We start from the raw sequence: 16,372 nt of genomic DNA, 5'->3' as shown, positions 1-16,372 counted from the left end.
TAAATCAGCCTGTATACTTTAAAGATGTGTTGACCTCAGAATGGAAACCAGGATAAGTGTTATGTTGGGGGAAAAGGTTTTACTTTTGTTTCCACAGAAGAAGAAAAGCTATGAATGCCATCAAAATTGAAAAAAGATTAGATTCAAGCAAGAGAGACCTCTGATTAGAAGAGGTGATAGTTCATCAAACGGCATTGTTCTATGACACTTTGTGTTCTAACAAAGCTTGCCTGAGAACAGATCTAACAGGTCTAGTTAACCATAGAGGCCGGGCAGTGGTGGCACACACCTTTTATTCCGGCACCGAGAGGAGGGTGCAGCAAGATGTGAAGTTCAAGGTCACCCTGGGCTAAGTGAGATTGAACCAGTAGGAAAGAGAAGCAGCCAGGCAGTGCAGGTTTACACCTTTAATCCCAGCAGTTGGGAGGCTCAAACCTTTGAACCCAGCAGATGGGAGGCCCACGCCTTTGATCCCAACACCTGAGAGGCTCACACTTTTGATCCCAGCATGTAGGAGGCTCAGACCTTTAATCCCATCATTAGAGAGACAGGAATATAAGGTGGGTGGAGACAGGATCTTTCCCCATTCCTCCCATCTGATCTGAGATTTTGTAGAGCTAAGCAGAGACTGTGGCGGCTACTCTCCTTTTCTAAAAATTCAGTTTTCACCCTAACATCTGATTCCGGGATTTTTATTGATAAGATTAATTAGAACCACGTTTTACAGAGTGGCCATTCAATCTAAACTAATTTATAAGATTAACAAATGCTTTTCATGACTTCCTTCGGCTCGAGTGACTCAATGGACCTTGCAAGTGGCTCTCCGTTGGGCCGCAGGATGAAGAGCGAGCGGGAGAGAAGCGACTGGCAGCGACACCGGGCAGACGATGAACTGGCAACCGTGGTGGTGAAGCAGGGGTGTCTGAGCCCCGAACCAGTCGCGCGCTTCCGGCCCGATGTCCCAGCCTCTAACCCGTCCTCGCCTGGTGCTGAGTCAGGCTGCGGTGGCCACCGCGGGAATCGAGCCCGGGGAGGGAGTCGGTCCCCAGTCAAAAAGAAAAACAAGTTCTCAGAGATAAGTAAGTCTTCACGGACTGAGAGAAGTCGGAGTCTCCACTACGCCACGGTTAAAGTGAAGCAGGAACATGAGGACCATTCATGGAGAGAAGGAGAGGATCGACAGCAGCGGGAGCCATCAGAACAGGAACAAAGGAGAGCTCATAGTAACAGGGAGAGAGATCTGCACCGGGGCCATTCCCGCCAAAGAAGGATCTCTGGTGAGAGGCACATCAGTGGGCAGGGTCGGGACCGAGATAGCCAGATTCCGCAGGTCCAGGAAAAAGAGAGGGATTTTTGTAATGCCAGGCGTTTGGAGTATCACCAGCAGAATGAAGGAGCTCGCGGTGGAGCTCAGGAGGTGATCCCTTGCCCTACTGGTAACAGAAGCAAAGAGGTGTCTGTCAAAGAAAAACCAACCTTCGAACTTTCTGGGGCACTTCTTGAGGACACCAATACCTTCCGGGGTGTGGTTATTAAGTATCACGAACCCCCAGAAGCACGGATCCCCCCAAAACGGTGGCGTCTCTACCCCTTTAAAAATGATGGGCTACTTCCGGTCATGTTCATCCATCAGCAGAGTGCTTACCTTCTGGGTCGAGATCGCTGCATCTCCGACATTCCCATCGATCATCCGTCTTGCTCAAAGCAGCACGCAGTCTTCCAATACCGGCTTGTGGAGTACACTCGAGCTGACGGCACAGTTGGTCGAAGAGTGAAGCCCTACATCATTGACCTTGGCTCAGGCAACGGAACCTTCTTGAATAACAAGCGTATTGAGCCACATAGTAGAGATACTATGAACTGAAAGAAAAAGATGTCTTTAAATTTGGGTTCAGTAGCAGAGAATACGTCTTGCTCCATGAGTCTTCAGACACCTCTGAAGTAGACAGGAAGGAAGATGAGGATGACGAGGAGGAAACGGTGACTGCTAGGATCTGAGAAGCACCTGCCACACACACTGTTAGAAACCGTTCCCTCTGGAGGCCGTGGGATTGACTCTGGATCGCCTCTTCTTGCCTTGTCTTTGCTCTGTTGCTGCCCAGCTTGTGTTGCAGTATGAGAACTCTCACTTCGTATTTTGTCGAACTTGACACAGCAGCTGCCTGCCTGTGGGCGCTTGTTTTCCCGAACAAAATGGCACTGATTACAACATATCAAGTTTTGGTCAAGTGTATGGCTGTAGTGGGTGCCTTCAGAACTGCTGCACTGGAAACCAAGCCCTTGGAAAAGGGATTGCGGCTTGTTTGTTCTCGTTGTACAATTTCTTACTTATATAGTTGTTGAGCTTTGTGTACCAGAAGTTTTGTTTGGGGCACAAATCCTAAAGTAAAGAATCTCTCAGTAAGCTTCAGTTGTCACCAAAAGAACCTCCAGCATATACCAAAGCTTTGACCTGGGGCAGCTCTTGAGTCATAGAGGTTGATATTGCACTGTGGTTTTTTTTTTGGAGGTAACAATTTACCACATGGCCTCTTTATTGACTGTCTAAGCTAAACAGTCACTCTGCAATGCCTGTGTCGCCGCGACTATGTAAGGGAGGTCGGGGCTTCTACCATCGGGTGTCTGTGTCATATCCTGCACTGGGTTGTGAAGCTGTGTCCTGAGGTCATTGCTTCTACAATTGGGTACATGTAGTAGCATTTCACCTGTATTTTAATAATAAAACTTGCCTGAAGATCAGAAAAGTAAAACAGCCACACTGGCCAGTCTTACAGACCAGGCAGCAATGACACACACCTTTAACCCCAGCAGCCACACTAGCTTGCCAAGGAAACCAGGTGGTAGTGGTACATGCCCTTAATTTTAGAGTTAGATAGAATTATAAAATTGGAGGAGACAGCTCTCAGTCCCAGTCTCATTCTGAGGTTTCCTGGAGGCAGGATCACCATTTTCAGACTGAGGTTGAGGTAAGAACCAGTGGCTGACTGCTTTGCTTTTCTGGTCTTCAGGTTGAACCCCAATATCTGTCTCTGAGTTTTTATTAACTGTGCTTCGTTTGGCACCCAACATGGGGCCCAAATTCATGAAGAAAGAAGTTTGCTTGAAGCTTTTAAGCCACTGGAACAGGCCAGAGCTGGACCCAAATCTAGCCAGCTAGATTCAGGAGAAAAACTAGTACTCCTAGCTCCCATCCGCCCTGGCTTAGCTTCCACATAAAGATGGAAAACACGCAGAGAATCTGGATACTATATGTTATTGTGTTGTCTTTGAATTGTTTGAGTGCCAAGGGAGGTATAACACCTGCTAAAAGAGATTTGATTATAAATGCTGCTGGGTTAACCCAACATGTATATTCTGAAAATGCCTTGACTTCAAAATTTAAGTCAAAAGATGTTACTTTGGAGAAGTTTTGGCTTTTGTTCCTACAGGAAATGAGAGGCTGTGGATTCATGCTGAGTTAAGCAAAATAAGGTTTGATAAAGGAAGTTCCCCTGAAAAATCTCCAATGGGAATGGATGGCCCAATTGAGCCAACGTTTCAGAACACCTCTGCTGCAGTTTCTTCTGAGTTCTACTTCCAGAACAGCCTCAAGGCTACTGGCTGGGATGATCCAGTTTCACAGAATACACCAGTCAGGACTTGACCATAATCTTAAGTTTTCTTTGGGTCCCCGTAAGGTTACCAGCATCCCCAATCAGCAGAAAGTAGCCTAGAAAACTAAGACCACATTTTCCCCAAAATGGGTTAGAGTATGTTGGTTACAAGTTATTATTGGTAATGGTCAGGGAAAAAAAAGCTAACCAAGGGAAATTAGATTCAAGGTTTTTGTTTTGAAAAGAAAAAAAAGGTGGATATAAATGTAGGGCCCATGGGTCTACCCCTGCTCCCGGGGTTCATTTTGAGGACAGTTTCTGACCAGCCAGCATTTTCAGTTTGTTTCTGTGCTCCCTCTACCCTGTCTGGTGATTAGCTATAGGGCATTGCTTACTCCATCTTGGGTGTGGCAATTTCCCACCTGCCTGGGGGGAATTCCTTGTGCAGCAGCTAGGTATATAAGGATTTTCCTAAATTTGAATAAATGGCATTCGGCTGATCTCGTTTCAAATGACCCAGGTCTCTTGTGTGTTCTTTCAGTCTCCAGGCCCTTGCCCGGCTCGCATACGGTAGTATAGTAGCACGTGAACTGTACTGAGAGCATTGCAGGTGCAAGCATTATGAAAGGATTGAAAAGGTAGATTATTGAATCTCATCTGAAAAGAAAAAAAGGGAGGATATATCTATGATAAGATAAAAAGGTAGATTATTGACTCTACTTCAGAGAAGATGATGGGCATTGAAGAGACTCCACATGGAGTTTACTTTTTGTGTCAAAAGTAAGCTACTGAGCAAGAAAATGCCCCTGCTTAGACTGCTGACAGTATGCTATCCGAATTAGACAAGCAGAACACAAAAGAAAGTGGCTGCCAAACCTTGTCAAGACAAGGAGGGACAGCCCTTCACAATATTCTGCTTCACAGAAAGATCTGTCAGATATGTTAGGCCTGTAGGCTGAAGATGGATACCCCAATATTTCAGGGGAACTTTGGGTGACTGTCCAGGCAGCCAGCTGTTTCTGTCATTGCTCACATTTTTTAGAAGTTGCTTGCTTTCACTTCCTGTGCTGTAGGACAATGGTCTGTACCCTATCACTTGTATTTTAAATAAATGCTGATTAGCCAGTAGCCAGGCAGGAAGTATAGGCAGGACAACCAGGCAGGAATTGGAGGCAGGAATTGGAACCAGGAGGAGGAGGAGGAACAGGAGAATTCTGGGAAGAGGAAAGCTTATTCTGCAGTTGTAACCCAGTCACAGTAGAAGCAAGATGTGACTGCCTTGCCAAATAAGGTACCGAGTCACATGGCTAGCATAGACAAAAATAATGGGCTAATATAAGTTATAAAAGTTAATAAGAAACCTGAGCTAATGGACCAATCAGTTTATAACTCATGTAGACCTCTGTGTGATTTCTTTGGGACTTAATGGCTGCCGGACAGGGTGGGATAGAAAACCTTGGTCAACACTTCCTGCTTACTCAGTTAGAATTATTTACTTCTTTGGTCTCTGGGGGAGTTGAAGACTACATAGTTATAGTTTTCCTTGTTTACCTGATGCAGAGATCAAGTTATGATAGAAAGTAAATTGGGTACAATATCTGCCTCTGAGTTTTTAGTAATTGTGCTTCAAAGTTTTGTTTTTGTCTTTCCAGGAGAATGAAGGCATCCAACTAAGGAATCTGAAGACTGTTGGACAAATAATAAATCTGAAATAAAAAGACAATGATTCAGAGAAAATAACCCAAGAAAAAGAGTAAATTGGCCTATTGGTATATCACATTTCCAATAAGATAACATTTCATAAATCTTCCCAATGTTTGTTTCTGCTATTCTCTACAGACATATAATGCAAATGATCTTTTTGTAGTCTCAGTCTAATTAAAAATTAGTTTCATTAATTTCATAATCCTTTTGCTTTATTGTGACTCTTTAAAACATTTTTTAGCTGGGTAATGGTGGTGCACGCCTTTAATCTCAGCACTCCGGAGGCAGAGGTAGGCAGATCTCTGTGAGTTCGAGGCCAGCCTGGTCTACAAGAGCTAGTTCCAGGACAGGCTTCAAAACTACAGAAAAATCCTGTCTCAAAAAACCAGAACACAAACAAACAAACAAAAGCAACAAAACAAAAACTTTTCTTCAGGTACAAATAGTATCTCAAAATTTATAAAATTAATACATATATTTTGAAATTTTGTCATGATATTAATAGTCATATAGAGCACTAATTCTAGAAAAAGGCTTCATCTAGCTTTCTGTACATGATTTCAGATCTGAGCCTCCATCAGGTAACTAGGAATTAAATTTTTGTAGTCTATGTACTTAACAAATTATGGTTCTTTAACCTTTTTGAGATTTGCTGCATATGACATGTGAAATATTTAAGTTTTCTACAATGAATCGTGACTATGCCTAACAGTGACCTTTGAAGTCCAAAAGGTAGATGGGCTCTATAATTACAATCCCATCCCACCTGGATTGTGATAATGCCTTTAAATTGACACAAACACCACCCAAAGATCGACTTTGGACCACAAACTGCTTAGGACAATTTCAAGGTGGATAACTGAGATGGTCCAGCTGAGATGGTCACAGAACACTCTAGCCCTGACTTTAGTTAAGTCCTGCACTTTCCTATAACACAGAGACTGAACAACAAATGATAAAATTAGCTCTCTCAGGACTTAACAATTTTTTCTGGGTTCCCTGAAGATGCCATCACCCCAGACAACATGAAGTAATTTTAAAAACATTACACCTACATTCCCAAGAGGTGGGGTAGGAGGTTTTTGTTCATTCAATGGGTTATGGGTATTTGTCATCATTTAGGGGATTGGTAACAAGTTGTTATTGATAATGATTAGGAAAAAAGATGAATGAAAGAAATTAGATTCAGGGATCTTGTTCTGAAAAGAAAAAGTGGGGATATAGAAATGACAGGATAAAAGAGTAGATTATTGAATCTACTTTTATATAAAAAATCAAATGCTAGTTTTATTTATTTACATTGGTATGGATTTTTCTATGTTGATACAAATTTGAAGTTATTTTTGCTATATTATATATGCTTCTACTCTTAAGATATTTTTGTATATTGGTACAAATTTAAGGTTATTTTTGTTAGGACATACTGTACATAATTTCTACTCTTGTTGAAGGTATTACACTTTTACAGTTCATTTAACAATGTAATGTAAATTTCAAGTCCTTAAAAGTTATTATAAACTATTTAGGAAAATAAAGAAATGCAGATTAGTAGTTAGTAACCTATAATAATCAAACTTGTAGACATATTAGATATGTTTTCAAGGTCAGATATATTTTAGGTAGACAGGTGGTCTTCAGACACTTCAGAGATCTACAGAATTGGCATTTAAGATGTTTTTAATTACATAAGGTTCTTTTTTTTAATATTTATTTATTTATTTATCTATTTATTATGCATACAATATTCTGTCTGTGTGTATGTCTGCAGGCCAGAAGAGGGCACCAGACCTCATTACAGATGGTTGTGAGCCACCATGTGGTTGCCGGGAATTGAACTCAGGACCTTTGGAAGAGCAGGCAATGCTCTTAACCACTGAGCCATCTCTCCAGCCCCATAAGGTTCTTTTTTAATGACAATGAGACATGTCTGCTCCTGGCAGCACCAATCTACTTCAGAGAAGATGGGTATCTAAGAAACTCCATATGGAGTCTACTTCCTTTGTGGCAAAAACTAGCCACTGGGCAAGAAACTGCCCTTGCCTCAACTGCCAGCAGTATGCTGTCCACTTTGGACAAGCAGGACACAAAAGATAGTCAATGCTGAACTTTGCTAAGGCAAAGTGTGACAGTCCTTCAAAATTAATGCTTTATAGAAAAGTATGTCAGACATTCTAGGCCCGTAGGCCAAAGATGGATGCGCCAATATTATGGACGAACCTTGGGTGACTGTCCAGGCAGCCAGCTCGTTTGGTCATTCTTAGTCTTGGAAGTTGTTTGCTCTGAACTTCCTATTTACTCAGGTAATATTATATCCTTCTCAGGTCTCTGAAGGAGTTGAAGACTAGATATCATTTCCCTTGTTATCAAATTCAGAAAAGAAACTCACAAAAGAGGCATAAAGTGTATAAGGTTGAAACACATAAAAAGTTAGTTTTGGCTTGGTAATACAAGTTAGAATAGAAAGTTAATTACATACAACACCTTAGGCACACAAAGATAGGATAGATAAAGGAGTATTTTCTTTGAATTTGTCAAATGCAAAATGACTAGGCATTGTTAATGTAATTCTTTCTTGTATATATTTGAATATAGATATTATACTTTCTTGTATGTTTTTTGTACTTATTGTATATAGGTTTATGATGTTTAGTTTGCTTTTAATTTAGACAAAAAGGAGAAAATATTGTATGATATTTTTATTGTGTCATCACAAATAAAGCTTGCTTGGAGTCAGAGGGTGGAGCTAGCCACTAGCTAACCATAGAGATTTGGAGGACTATAGACAAATATAGACAGAGAGGAGACAGGAAGTAGTAAGGTGGGGCTGAGAGAGGGTCTCCATGGTAGAGGTAGGAAGCGATTGTGGCTGCTCCCCTGCTTCTCTGATCTTTCAGGTTTTACCCAATATCCTGATTTTTTTATTGATAAAGATTAATTAGATTTATGTTTCAGACAGTGAGGGTACACACCTCTAATCCCAGCACTTGGGAGACAGAGGCAGGCAGATTTCTGTGAGCTTGAGGCCAGCGTGGTCTACAGAACATCCAGGATTACACAGAGAAACCCTCTCTCAAATAAACCAACAAAACAAAACACAACCACCACAACAATAACAAAAATAGGCTATCTTGAAATCTCCTCTGCCAATGGCAATTGTCCAAAACTCTTCAATTTATCAGGCAGATTGGGATGGGGCAAGGGCAAAAAACAGGTATATTCTTTCCCAAAATGTCATAAGAATGGTCTCTAATATTCTTCCCATCTGAAACCTCTTGAGCTGGGCCTCTACAGTCCACTTTTGCTCTTAGCTCTTGTCTTCCATGCTCCTACTAGGGTGGTCCATTGAACCCCACCTACATCATTCAACTACTTTCTGAGTCCAAATTCTTCCATATTCTTCCAACATAGAACCTGATCAGACCTGTCACAGCAATATCCCACACCTGGTACCAAGTTCTATCTTAGTTACTATTAACTATCCCTGTGACAAAACACAATGACCAAAGCAACTTTTAGAAATCAGCATTTAACTGGGGGTTTGCTTACGGTGTCAGAGAATGAGTACATGACCATAATGGTGGGGAGCATGGTAGCGGGTAGACTGGCATGGGACTGAAGCAGGAGCTGAGAACTACATCTAGTTAGAAAGTCGCAGGCAGAGAGAGTGAGACTGGAGCTTGTTTGGGCTTTTGAAACCTCAAAGCCCACTCCCAATGACACACCTCCTCTAACAAGGCCATACCTTCCTAATGCTTCCTAAATAGCCCACCAATTGGAAACCAAACACTCAAATTTGTGAGCATATGGGGGGGGCATTCTTAAACAAACCACTACAGCCTTACTTTCTCAATCAACCTAATCAACATGATTCTGAACTGGCATGTTCATCAGCTAAGTAATCTCTCACAGTGTGCCTGGAGGCCTGTCTCCTGGAGGACTCGTTCAATTGTTTTTGACCATTACTGTGTGCTTGGAATGTTCTCTTAAGTTATTCATTCATGTATTTGACCATGTCTACATGATAAAAAACTAGACCATTCCAAATAAGGAGGCTAAGATGCAGAAGGATTAGTTACAGAGGCACACACAGCTACAACTGAAAAGCTTAGGGAAGGTCCATTTAGAGTTCTTTACCTGAGCACTGTGCATCCCATTTGCAAAAGCAGCCTTCATGAGTGAGTTCTGGGCCAGTGACAGCTACACAGTAAGCCTCTTATCTCAAAACAAACAAAAACAACCAAAAAATAACCTTCAAACTAAAACAATGCCTAGAGGAAAACCAGAGAACTGAATTGAGGCAAAATACATATGGAGGGCAGGCAAGATGGTTCACTGGGTAAAATACCTGCTGTAGAAGCCTGATGACCTGAATTCAATACCTGGGACTCATATAAAGAGAGATCTAATTCCAAAAAAATTGTTCTCTGACCTTCCTAAGCATATTGTGGTGTGCATGCTCACAAATAAATACATTTTAACATACCTGTGAACTTCAGTGTGGGCTGTGGCCCTGGGTGAAAGTTGGCCGTGCATCATGGAAAGTTGCCTCCTATCAATATAGGTTATATCTTAGGGTCAGGCATGGTGTCTGTCTTAGCCAGTGCTCTATTACTCTAGAGAGACACCATGATCATGGCAACTCATAAGGGAGCATTTCATTGGGGTTGGCTTACAATTCCAGAGGTTGAGTCCATTGTCACCATGGCAGGGAGCGTTATTATCATGGGGAGGAATATGAGGGCAGCACACAGGCACACATGGTACTGGAGAAGCAGCTGAGAGTTCTACATCTAGACCCACAAGCAGCAGGAAGAGTGAGAAGTGAGACACTGGGGACTGGCTTGGGCTTTTGAATCCCCAAAGCCCATCACACACTTCCTTCAAGAAGGCCACACTTAAACAAGGCCACGCCTCCTCTCAAGTAGTGACACTCTTTGATGAGCAAGCATTCAAATGTAGGCGCCCTTGAGAACTATTCTTATTCAGATCACCAGAGTGGAACCCAAGCACTGGAGAGGTAGAGGCAGGAGGATCAAGAGTTCATGGTCATTCTCAGATACCTCCAGAGTTTTAGGTCATCCTGATTACCTGAAACTTGAATCAAAATTGAAAACAAAAGAAAAATAAAATATATACAGGGTTAAGGACATTGGCCTGAATGTACAGTGGCTTTAAGAGCCATGAAAGATGCGGAGAAAGGCAATTTCATCTTTGAGATTGGTCTCTTCTGTCATTTAAGAGCAGCCTAATATTTGAAGGGTAAGCTTTATTTTGTTCACCTTTGTAAGGAATCTGAAGGGTTCTAGTAAGCCCGAGCATGGCAAATAAGGCACCGACAGGGTCTGCCTTTCACCCTTCTTCCCCCTTGCTAAACCCTTAGATTGCATTCTTAAAGCTAGCCCCCAAAGTCCACTCCCTTGTTTGGCCACTAACTCGTTCCCAAGATAAATCACCGAGGTCCAACAATCAAACCTCATTATTTATCTAACATGTCCAGTTAGGATATATCAACTCACCCTAGCACACACTCTCCCCTTTTCCTCTTAAAAACCCATACCTGCAAAAAACACCTGCTTGCTTGCTGGCTGCCTGCCTTTGTAGAGCCTCCCACCCCTGTTTCCACCCCCTACTTGCCCATCCTGGATAAATCTCCTGTGTGTTGAGAATTTGGTTTCTGGGTATTTCCTGTACCAGTTATGAGGGGGCCAACCTCCCTTACAGAACCAGGGTGAACCCTTGTTTTGTAACAAGAAAACCCTCAACTTATCTGAGGTTTGGGGTGTGTGTGTATGTGTGTGTGTATGTGTGTGTGTGTGTGTGTGTGTGTGTGCGTGCGTGTGTGTGTGTGTGTGTGTGTGTGTGTGTAGTTTGCTTTAGGTAGTACTGAAGAATGAACCCAGGGTCTTGTATGTTAGGCAAGAATTCCACTACTGAGCATATTACCAGCCCCATTTAAAGCTTTTGTTTTAAGAAAGGGTATTGCTAATTCTAAACCAGTTACGTCATCTAGAAAGGCCTTGATCTCCTGCCTCAACCTCCAGAATACATAGGATTACAGGCATAAACTACCACATCCAGCCTTGACAGGATCAAAACCAAGGCTCTCTATGATTTCACGTTTTCAAGTAAATACCACAATATGTTCCTGTTCACCTGGGTGTGGTAGTCCATGCCTGTAATACCCATTTGGACCCTATCTCAAAAATTAAAAATGAAAAAACAAAACGCCACCAGCAAAAACCACCACCACCACAATCCAAACTCTACTGTTGAAATACCTTGGGCAATCTGCAGTCACCTCACATAGGTTTTGGGGTGGGGGTAGAGTGCTGTGGGACAATGGCCATTTATCTTGTCACTTGTATTATTTTTATTTTTATTTTTGTTTTTTGAGACAGGGTTTCCCTGTGTAATAGTCCTAGCTGTCCTGGAACTAGCTCTTGTAGACCAGGCTGGCCTCAAACTCACAGGGATTCGCCTGCCTCTGCCAAGTGCTGGGATTAAAGGCGTGCACCACCACCTCCCGGCTGTATTATTTTTAATAAAATGCTGATTGACCAGTAGCCAGGCAGGAAGTATAGGCAGGATGAGCAGGCAGGAAGTAGAGGCAAGGCAATGAGAACAGGAGAATTCTGTGGAGAGGGAAGCTCAGTCTCCAGTTGTGACCCAGCTGCAGAGGAAGCAAGATGTGACTGCCTCGCCAGAAAAGGTACCAAGTCACATGGCCAACACAGACAAGAATTATGGGCTAATATAAGTTATAAAAATTAGTTAATTAAAAGAGCCTGAGATACTGGGCCAATCAATTTATGATTAATGCAGGCCTCTGTGTGTTTCTTTGGGACTAAATGACTTCAGGACGTGGTGGGACAGAAACCCTGGTCAACAAATGATGCTCAGCATGTGGACAAGTGCATCCACAGAAAACCCGAGAGAGCCTGGCAACAGAGTTAAGCATGGCTTCTTGGTAGCAGCAATTTCTCAGGTTTGCTCTGCTTGCTAGAGGCAAGTGCATCTCATTTGAGAGAGGCTTCCTGACTTAACTTTAGTTGCAAAACCTTGCAGCTCTTTTAAGAGGTCCTGCCATGAAACATTTAAACGATGTTGATGAAAAGCTGACCGCATGCTTTTTGGTGGTGGCAGGGACCTTGAAGTGCCATAGAGTTGTGGCAATAAACATGGCTCCAGCCGGTACCTCTGCCATGAGGCTGGAATCTCAGAAAGCTAAGGAATGGGCTGGATCTAGCCGTCAAAGCCGCAGCTTTAGTCCTAGCCCTATCACTTAGCAAATTAAAGACTCATGTAGTCAGAAAAAAGAGAGAGAGATACAGTACAGATAGATTCAGATGAAGAAAACCTCCAAATGGTTTAGAGTGTGTTTAAAAATAGATGTAGGCTTGGGAGATAAAAGAAAAAGAATAAATGTTCTTTAAAAAAAGAAAAAAAAGAGTAGTTGGGTGTGGTGGCACACACCTTTAATCCCAACACTTGGCAGAGTTTAGAGAGGCAGAGGCAGCTGGATCTCTGTGAGTTCAAGGTGTGGGGGCACACACCTTTAATCCCAGCACTTGAGAGGCAGAGGTAAGTGGATCTCTGTGAGTTCAAGGACAACCTGGTCTACAGTGAATTCCAGGACAGCCAAAGATACACAGAGAAACCCTGTTTCAAAAATTAAAAATAAAAGAAATAGGGTTTAAAATAAAGACACCGAAAAATGGGAAACACATAGAGAATCTGAATAGTGTATGTTATTATGCTCTCTTTGAATTGTTTGAATGCTGAGGGAGGAGCAACAGCTACTAAAAGATATTTGCTTATAAATGCTGCTGAATTAATACAAGATAGGTATACTAAAAATACCTTGACTTCAAAATTGAAGTCTAAAGGTTTGTTACTTTGGAGAAGAGGTTTTGCTTTTGTTCCCACAGGAAATGAGAGGCTGTGGATTCATTTCGTGTTAAGAAAAATCAGGATTGATCAAGGAAGACCCCCCTGAGAAATCTCTGATAGGAGCAGATGGCCCAGATGTTTGAGTTCTACATCCAGAATAGATTCAAGATGCTCCCTGAGATGATCAAGCCTCACAGAATTTTCCAGTCAGGACTTGATTATAACTCTAAATTTTCTTTAGGTCCTTGTAAGATTATCAGCATCCCCAATCAGCAGGAAGTAGCCTGGAAAGCTATGCCCACATTCCCAAAAAATGGACTATGGGTATTTCCCCTTGTTTAGAATGTTGGTTACAAATTGTTATGGATAATGGTCAGGAGAGAAGCTAAAGAAAGGAGATTAGATTCAGAGTTCTTGTTTTTAAAAAAAGGGGAAAAGTGTTGTGGGATAATGGTCATTTATCATGTCACTTGGATTATTTTTAATAAAATGGTGATTGGCCAGTAGCCAGGCATGGAGTATAGGCAGGGTGAGCAGGCAGGAAGTAGAGGCAGGGCAATGAGAACAGGAGAATTTTGGGAAGAGGGAAGCTCAGTCTCCAATTGTGACCTAGCTGCAGAGGAAGAAAGATGTGACTGCCTCGCCCAAAAAGGTACCAAGTCACATGGCCAACACAGACAAGAATTATGGACTAATATAAGCTAAAAGAATTATTACACTAATGTCTGTGTCTAGATTGGGAATGTGTCCTCTGAACAACCAGAGAAATTCATGTTCAGTTTTCCATGACTATGTGGGTTAGTCACTTGGGCCACTCATCAAACTCCCTGCGTCCAAAACCAAGCTTTTATTTATTGACTGTGTTTACCTTGGACAAGTTATTTAACTGATCTGTGCCTCTTGTGTAAAGGGGACGTGTAAAAGGAATATATACCTTTCTAGAGCTCTCAGAAGAATTAAATCATAAAATCCACAGGAAGCACATATGTTGGTATACGGCATAATCAATGCTCAATGTATATAAGCTGCTGTTATTTTGTATCTATTTCTGCTGCTTTAAGTATTTCCCATCTTTAAGTCTGTGGCCATCTTCAGAAGAGAGTCTCTGCATACTTCTGTATTACCACCTACAAAAGCATTTAGCATGTGACAGGCCATGAATAAAGTTTGTTAAAATAATAAAAAAAATTAGTTAATAAGAAGAACCTGATATACTGGGCCAATCAGTTTATAATTGATGTTGACCGCTGTGTGATTCTTTGGCTGAATGACTGCAGGACCGGGAAGGAGAGAAACCTCAGACAACAATTGAGTGTAGGGGATGTTGTTTATTTCTGTCCAGTGCTAGGTAAGCACTCTACAACTGAGCTATGCTGGAGATAACCGAAAGTGTTTGCTGAGAGGAAAAAACAACCGAGCACTGTGGCACATGCCAGCAACCCTAGCACTTGGAAGGCAGGGGCAGGAGAATGATGAACTTGAGGCCAGCCTAGGCTATAGCAGTCCCTGCCTATAAATAAATAAATAAATAAATAAATAAATAAATAAATAAGGAAGATAAAATGTGCAAAAAAAAACACACCAAGTTTTGTTACTTAAAAAATAAATATGAAAGCGAAAATACAAGGGGGAAGTTTTTGTTAGAAAAATAAAAATAAAACTGAAAATAACCAGGCACAGTGCATGCCTGTAATCCAGACATCAGGAAGAGAGGTGGCCTGTCTTTCCAAACCAGCTTTGTCAATTAAAAGCAACACACACACACCACAACAATCAAAAACCTCAGGGGCTGGAGGGATGGTGTCATGGTTACGGTCTTCTCTAGAGGAGCAGATTAGATTTCCAGCACCCACCTGGCAGCTCATGGACATCCCTAACTCTAGTCCCAGGATCACCTAACTCCCTTTTCTGGCCTCTGTGGGTAGCAGGCATGCATACGATGTGCCGACAGAGATGTAGACAAAAACCAGGAATTTTCATAAATGAAAAACAAATTCTCAAGATGAAAGGAAATTATTTTTGAGCTGCCGTCTTTCCTCCCAACACAGGAGACTGCCAAGGACACACCTGCATCTCACACTTGGCAGTCAGGTTAACGCTAGTCTGGGGGAGCTCTCTGTAATTGAAGTACCTGTCTGTGTACACACAAGCAGCTCTGGAGGATTACCTGTAATATTTATAGGTACATTTTCATTAGTGAAGCAGTATGACCTGATAAACCCATTTTAAAAGAAAATAGATGTTGAAAATTTATTGTGTGTATGGGAGGGGGCTTATGGTATAGGATTATAGGTATGTACCGCTATGTCTGGTAAATAATTTGGTGATTCTTAAATATTTGTTTTTCAATATGGGAAATTGAAACTACAGCCTCTTGCCTGGTAGCAAGAACTTTAGCATTGAACTATATTCCCAGCCCCGATGATGCATTCAATACACCCAGCTTACTGCTAGACACGGCTATAACCCCAACACTTGGTAGGCACAGACAGGAGGACCACAAACTCAAGGTGATTTGGTCTCCATAGAAAGACCTGTGTTACCATTCCTGTCAGCATGCCCAAAGCCCAGTTGACACAGACACACACAGACCCAGACACGCGCACACACGCACGCACCAGAAGATTGTCTTTCAGAGATAGATGTGGCAATGCATACCTGTAATCCCAGCATTAGGAGGCTGAGGCAGGCCTCACAGTGAACCCCTGGACTACAACTGTGGGACAAGGGCTTAAAGCCAAGCAAAAAGAATTTTTTTTTTTTTTTGGTGAGGGGTGGGTTTAATGTCTAATTAATGATGGTGCATGGCAAAGTCCACAGTCAAAGCCCCTCTACTTCTTCCAGAGGGTTGAGATGGAAACTTGGGGGAAGCTTCTGTTTGGGGAGATTGAGCAAGTCATAGGGAGCAAGCCACTAAGCAGTGTTGTTCAATGGTTAGCTTCAGTTCCTGCCTCTGGTGGCCTGCCCTGAATTCCCTAAGTCACAGCCTGACCTGTGAATTGTAAAATAAAATAAATCCTTGCCTCATCAAGTTACTTTGTTTTGAGACAGGACCTCTCTATGCTTCCCTGTCTGGCCTGGAACTTGCTATGTAGATCAGGCTGGCCTCCCAATTGCTGGGATTAAAGGCACAAGCCGAAGTTCCTTTTCTGTCTTGTTTATTACGGCAACAGAGAGCTAACTGT

The 16,372-nt window shown here is 42.2% G+C and overlaps 1 pseudogene; it reads left to right on the top strand.

The window, feature by feature from the left end:
* The first annotated feature begins 661 nt into the window (after window positions 1-661).
* On the top strand, window positions 662-1,998 carry LOC125390859 (smad nuclear-interacting protein 1 pseudogene; annotated as a pseudogene).
* The last annotated feature ends 14,374 nt before the right edge of the window (window positions 1,999-16,372 follow it).

This window comes from Myodes glareolus, chromosome 16, assembly GCF_982192425.1.
Source record: "Myodes glareolus chromosome 16, mMyoGla1.1, whole genome shotgun sequence".
In the NCBI taxonomy this organism is placed as follows: Eukaryota; Metazoa; Chordata; class Mammalia; order Rodentia; family Cricetidae; genus Myodes; species Myodes glareolus.
The sequence above is the reverse complement of the archived record's forward strand: the minus strand, read 5'-3'. Positions and strand labels throughout refer to the sequence as shown.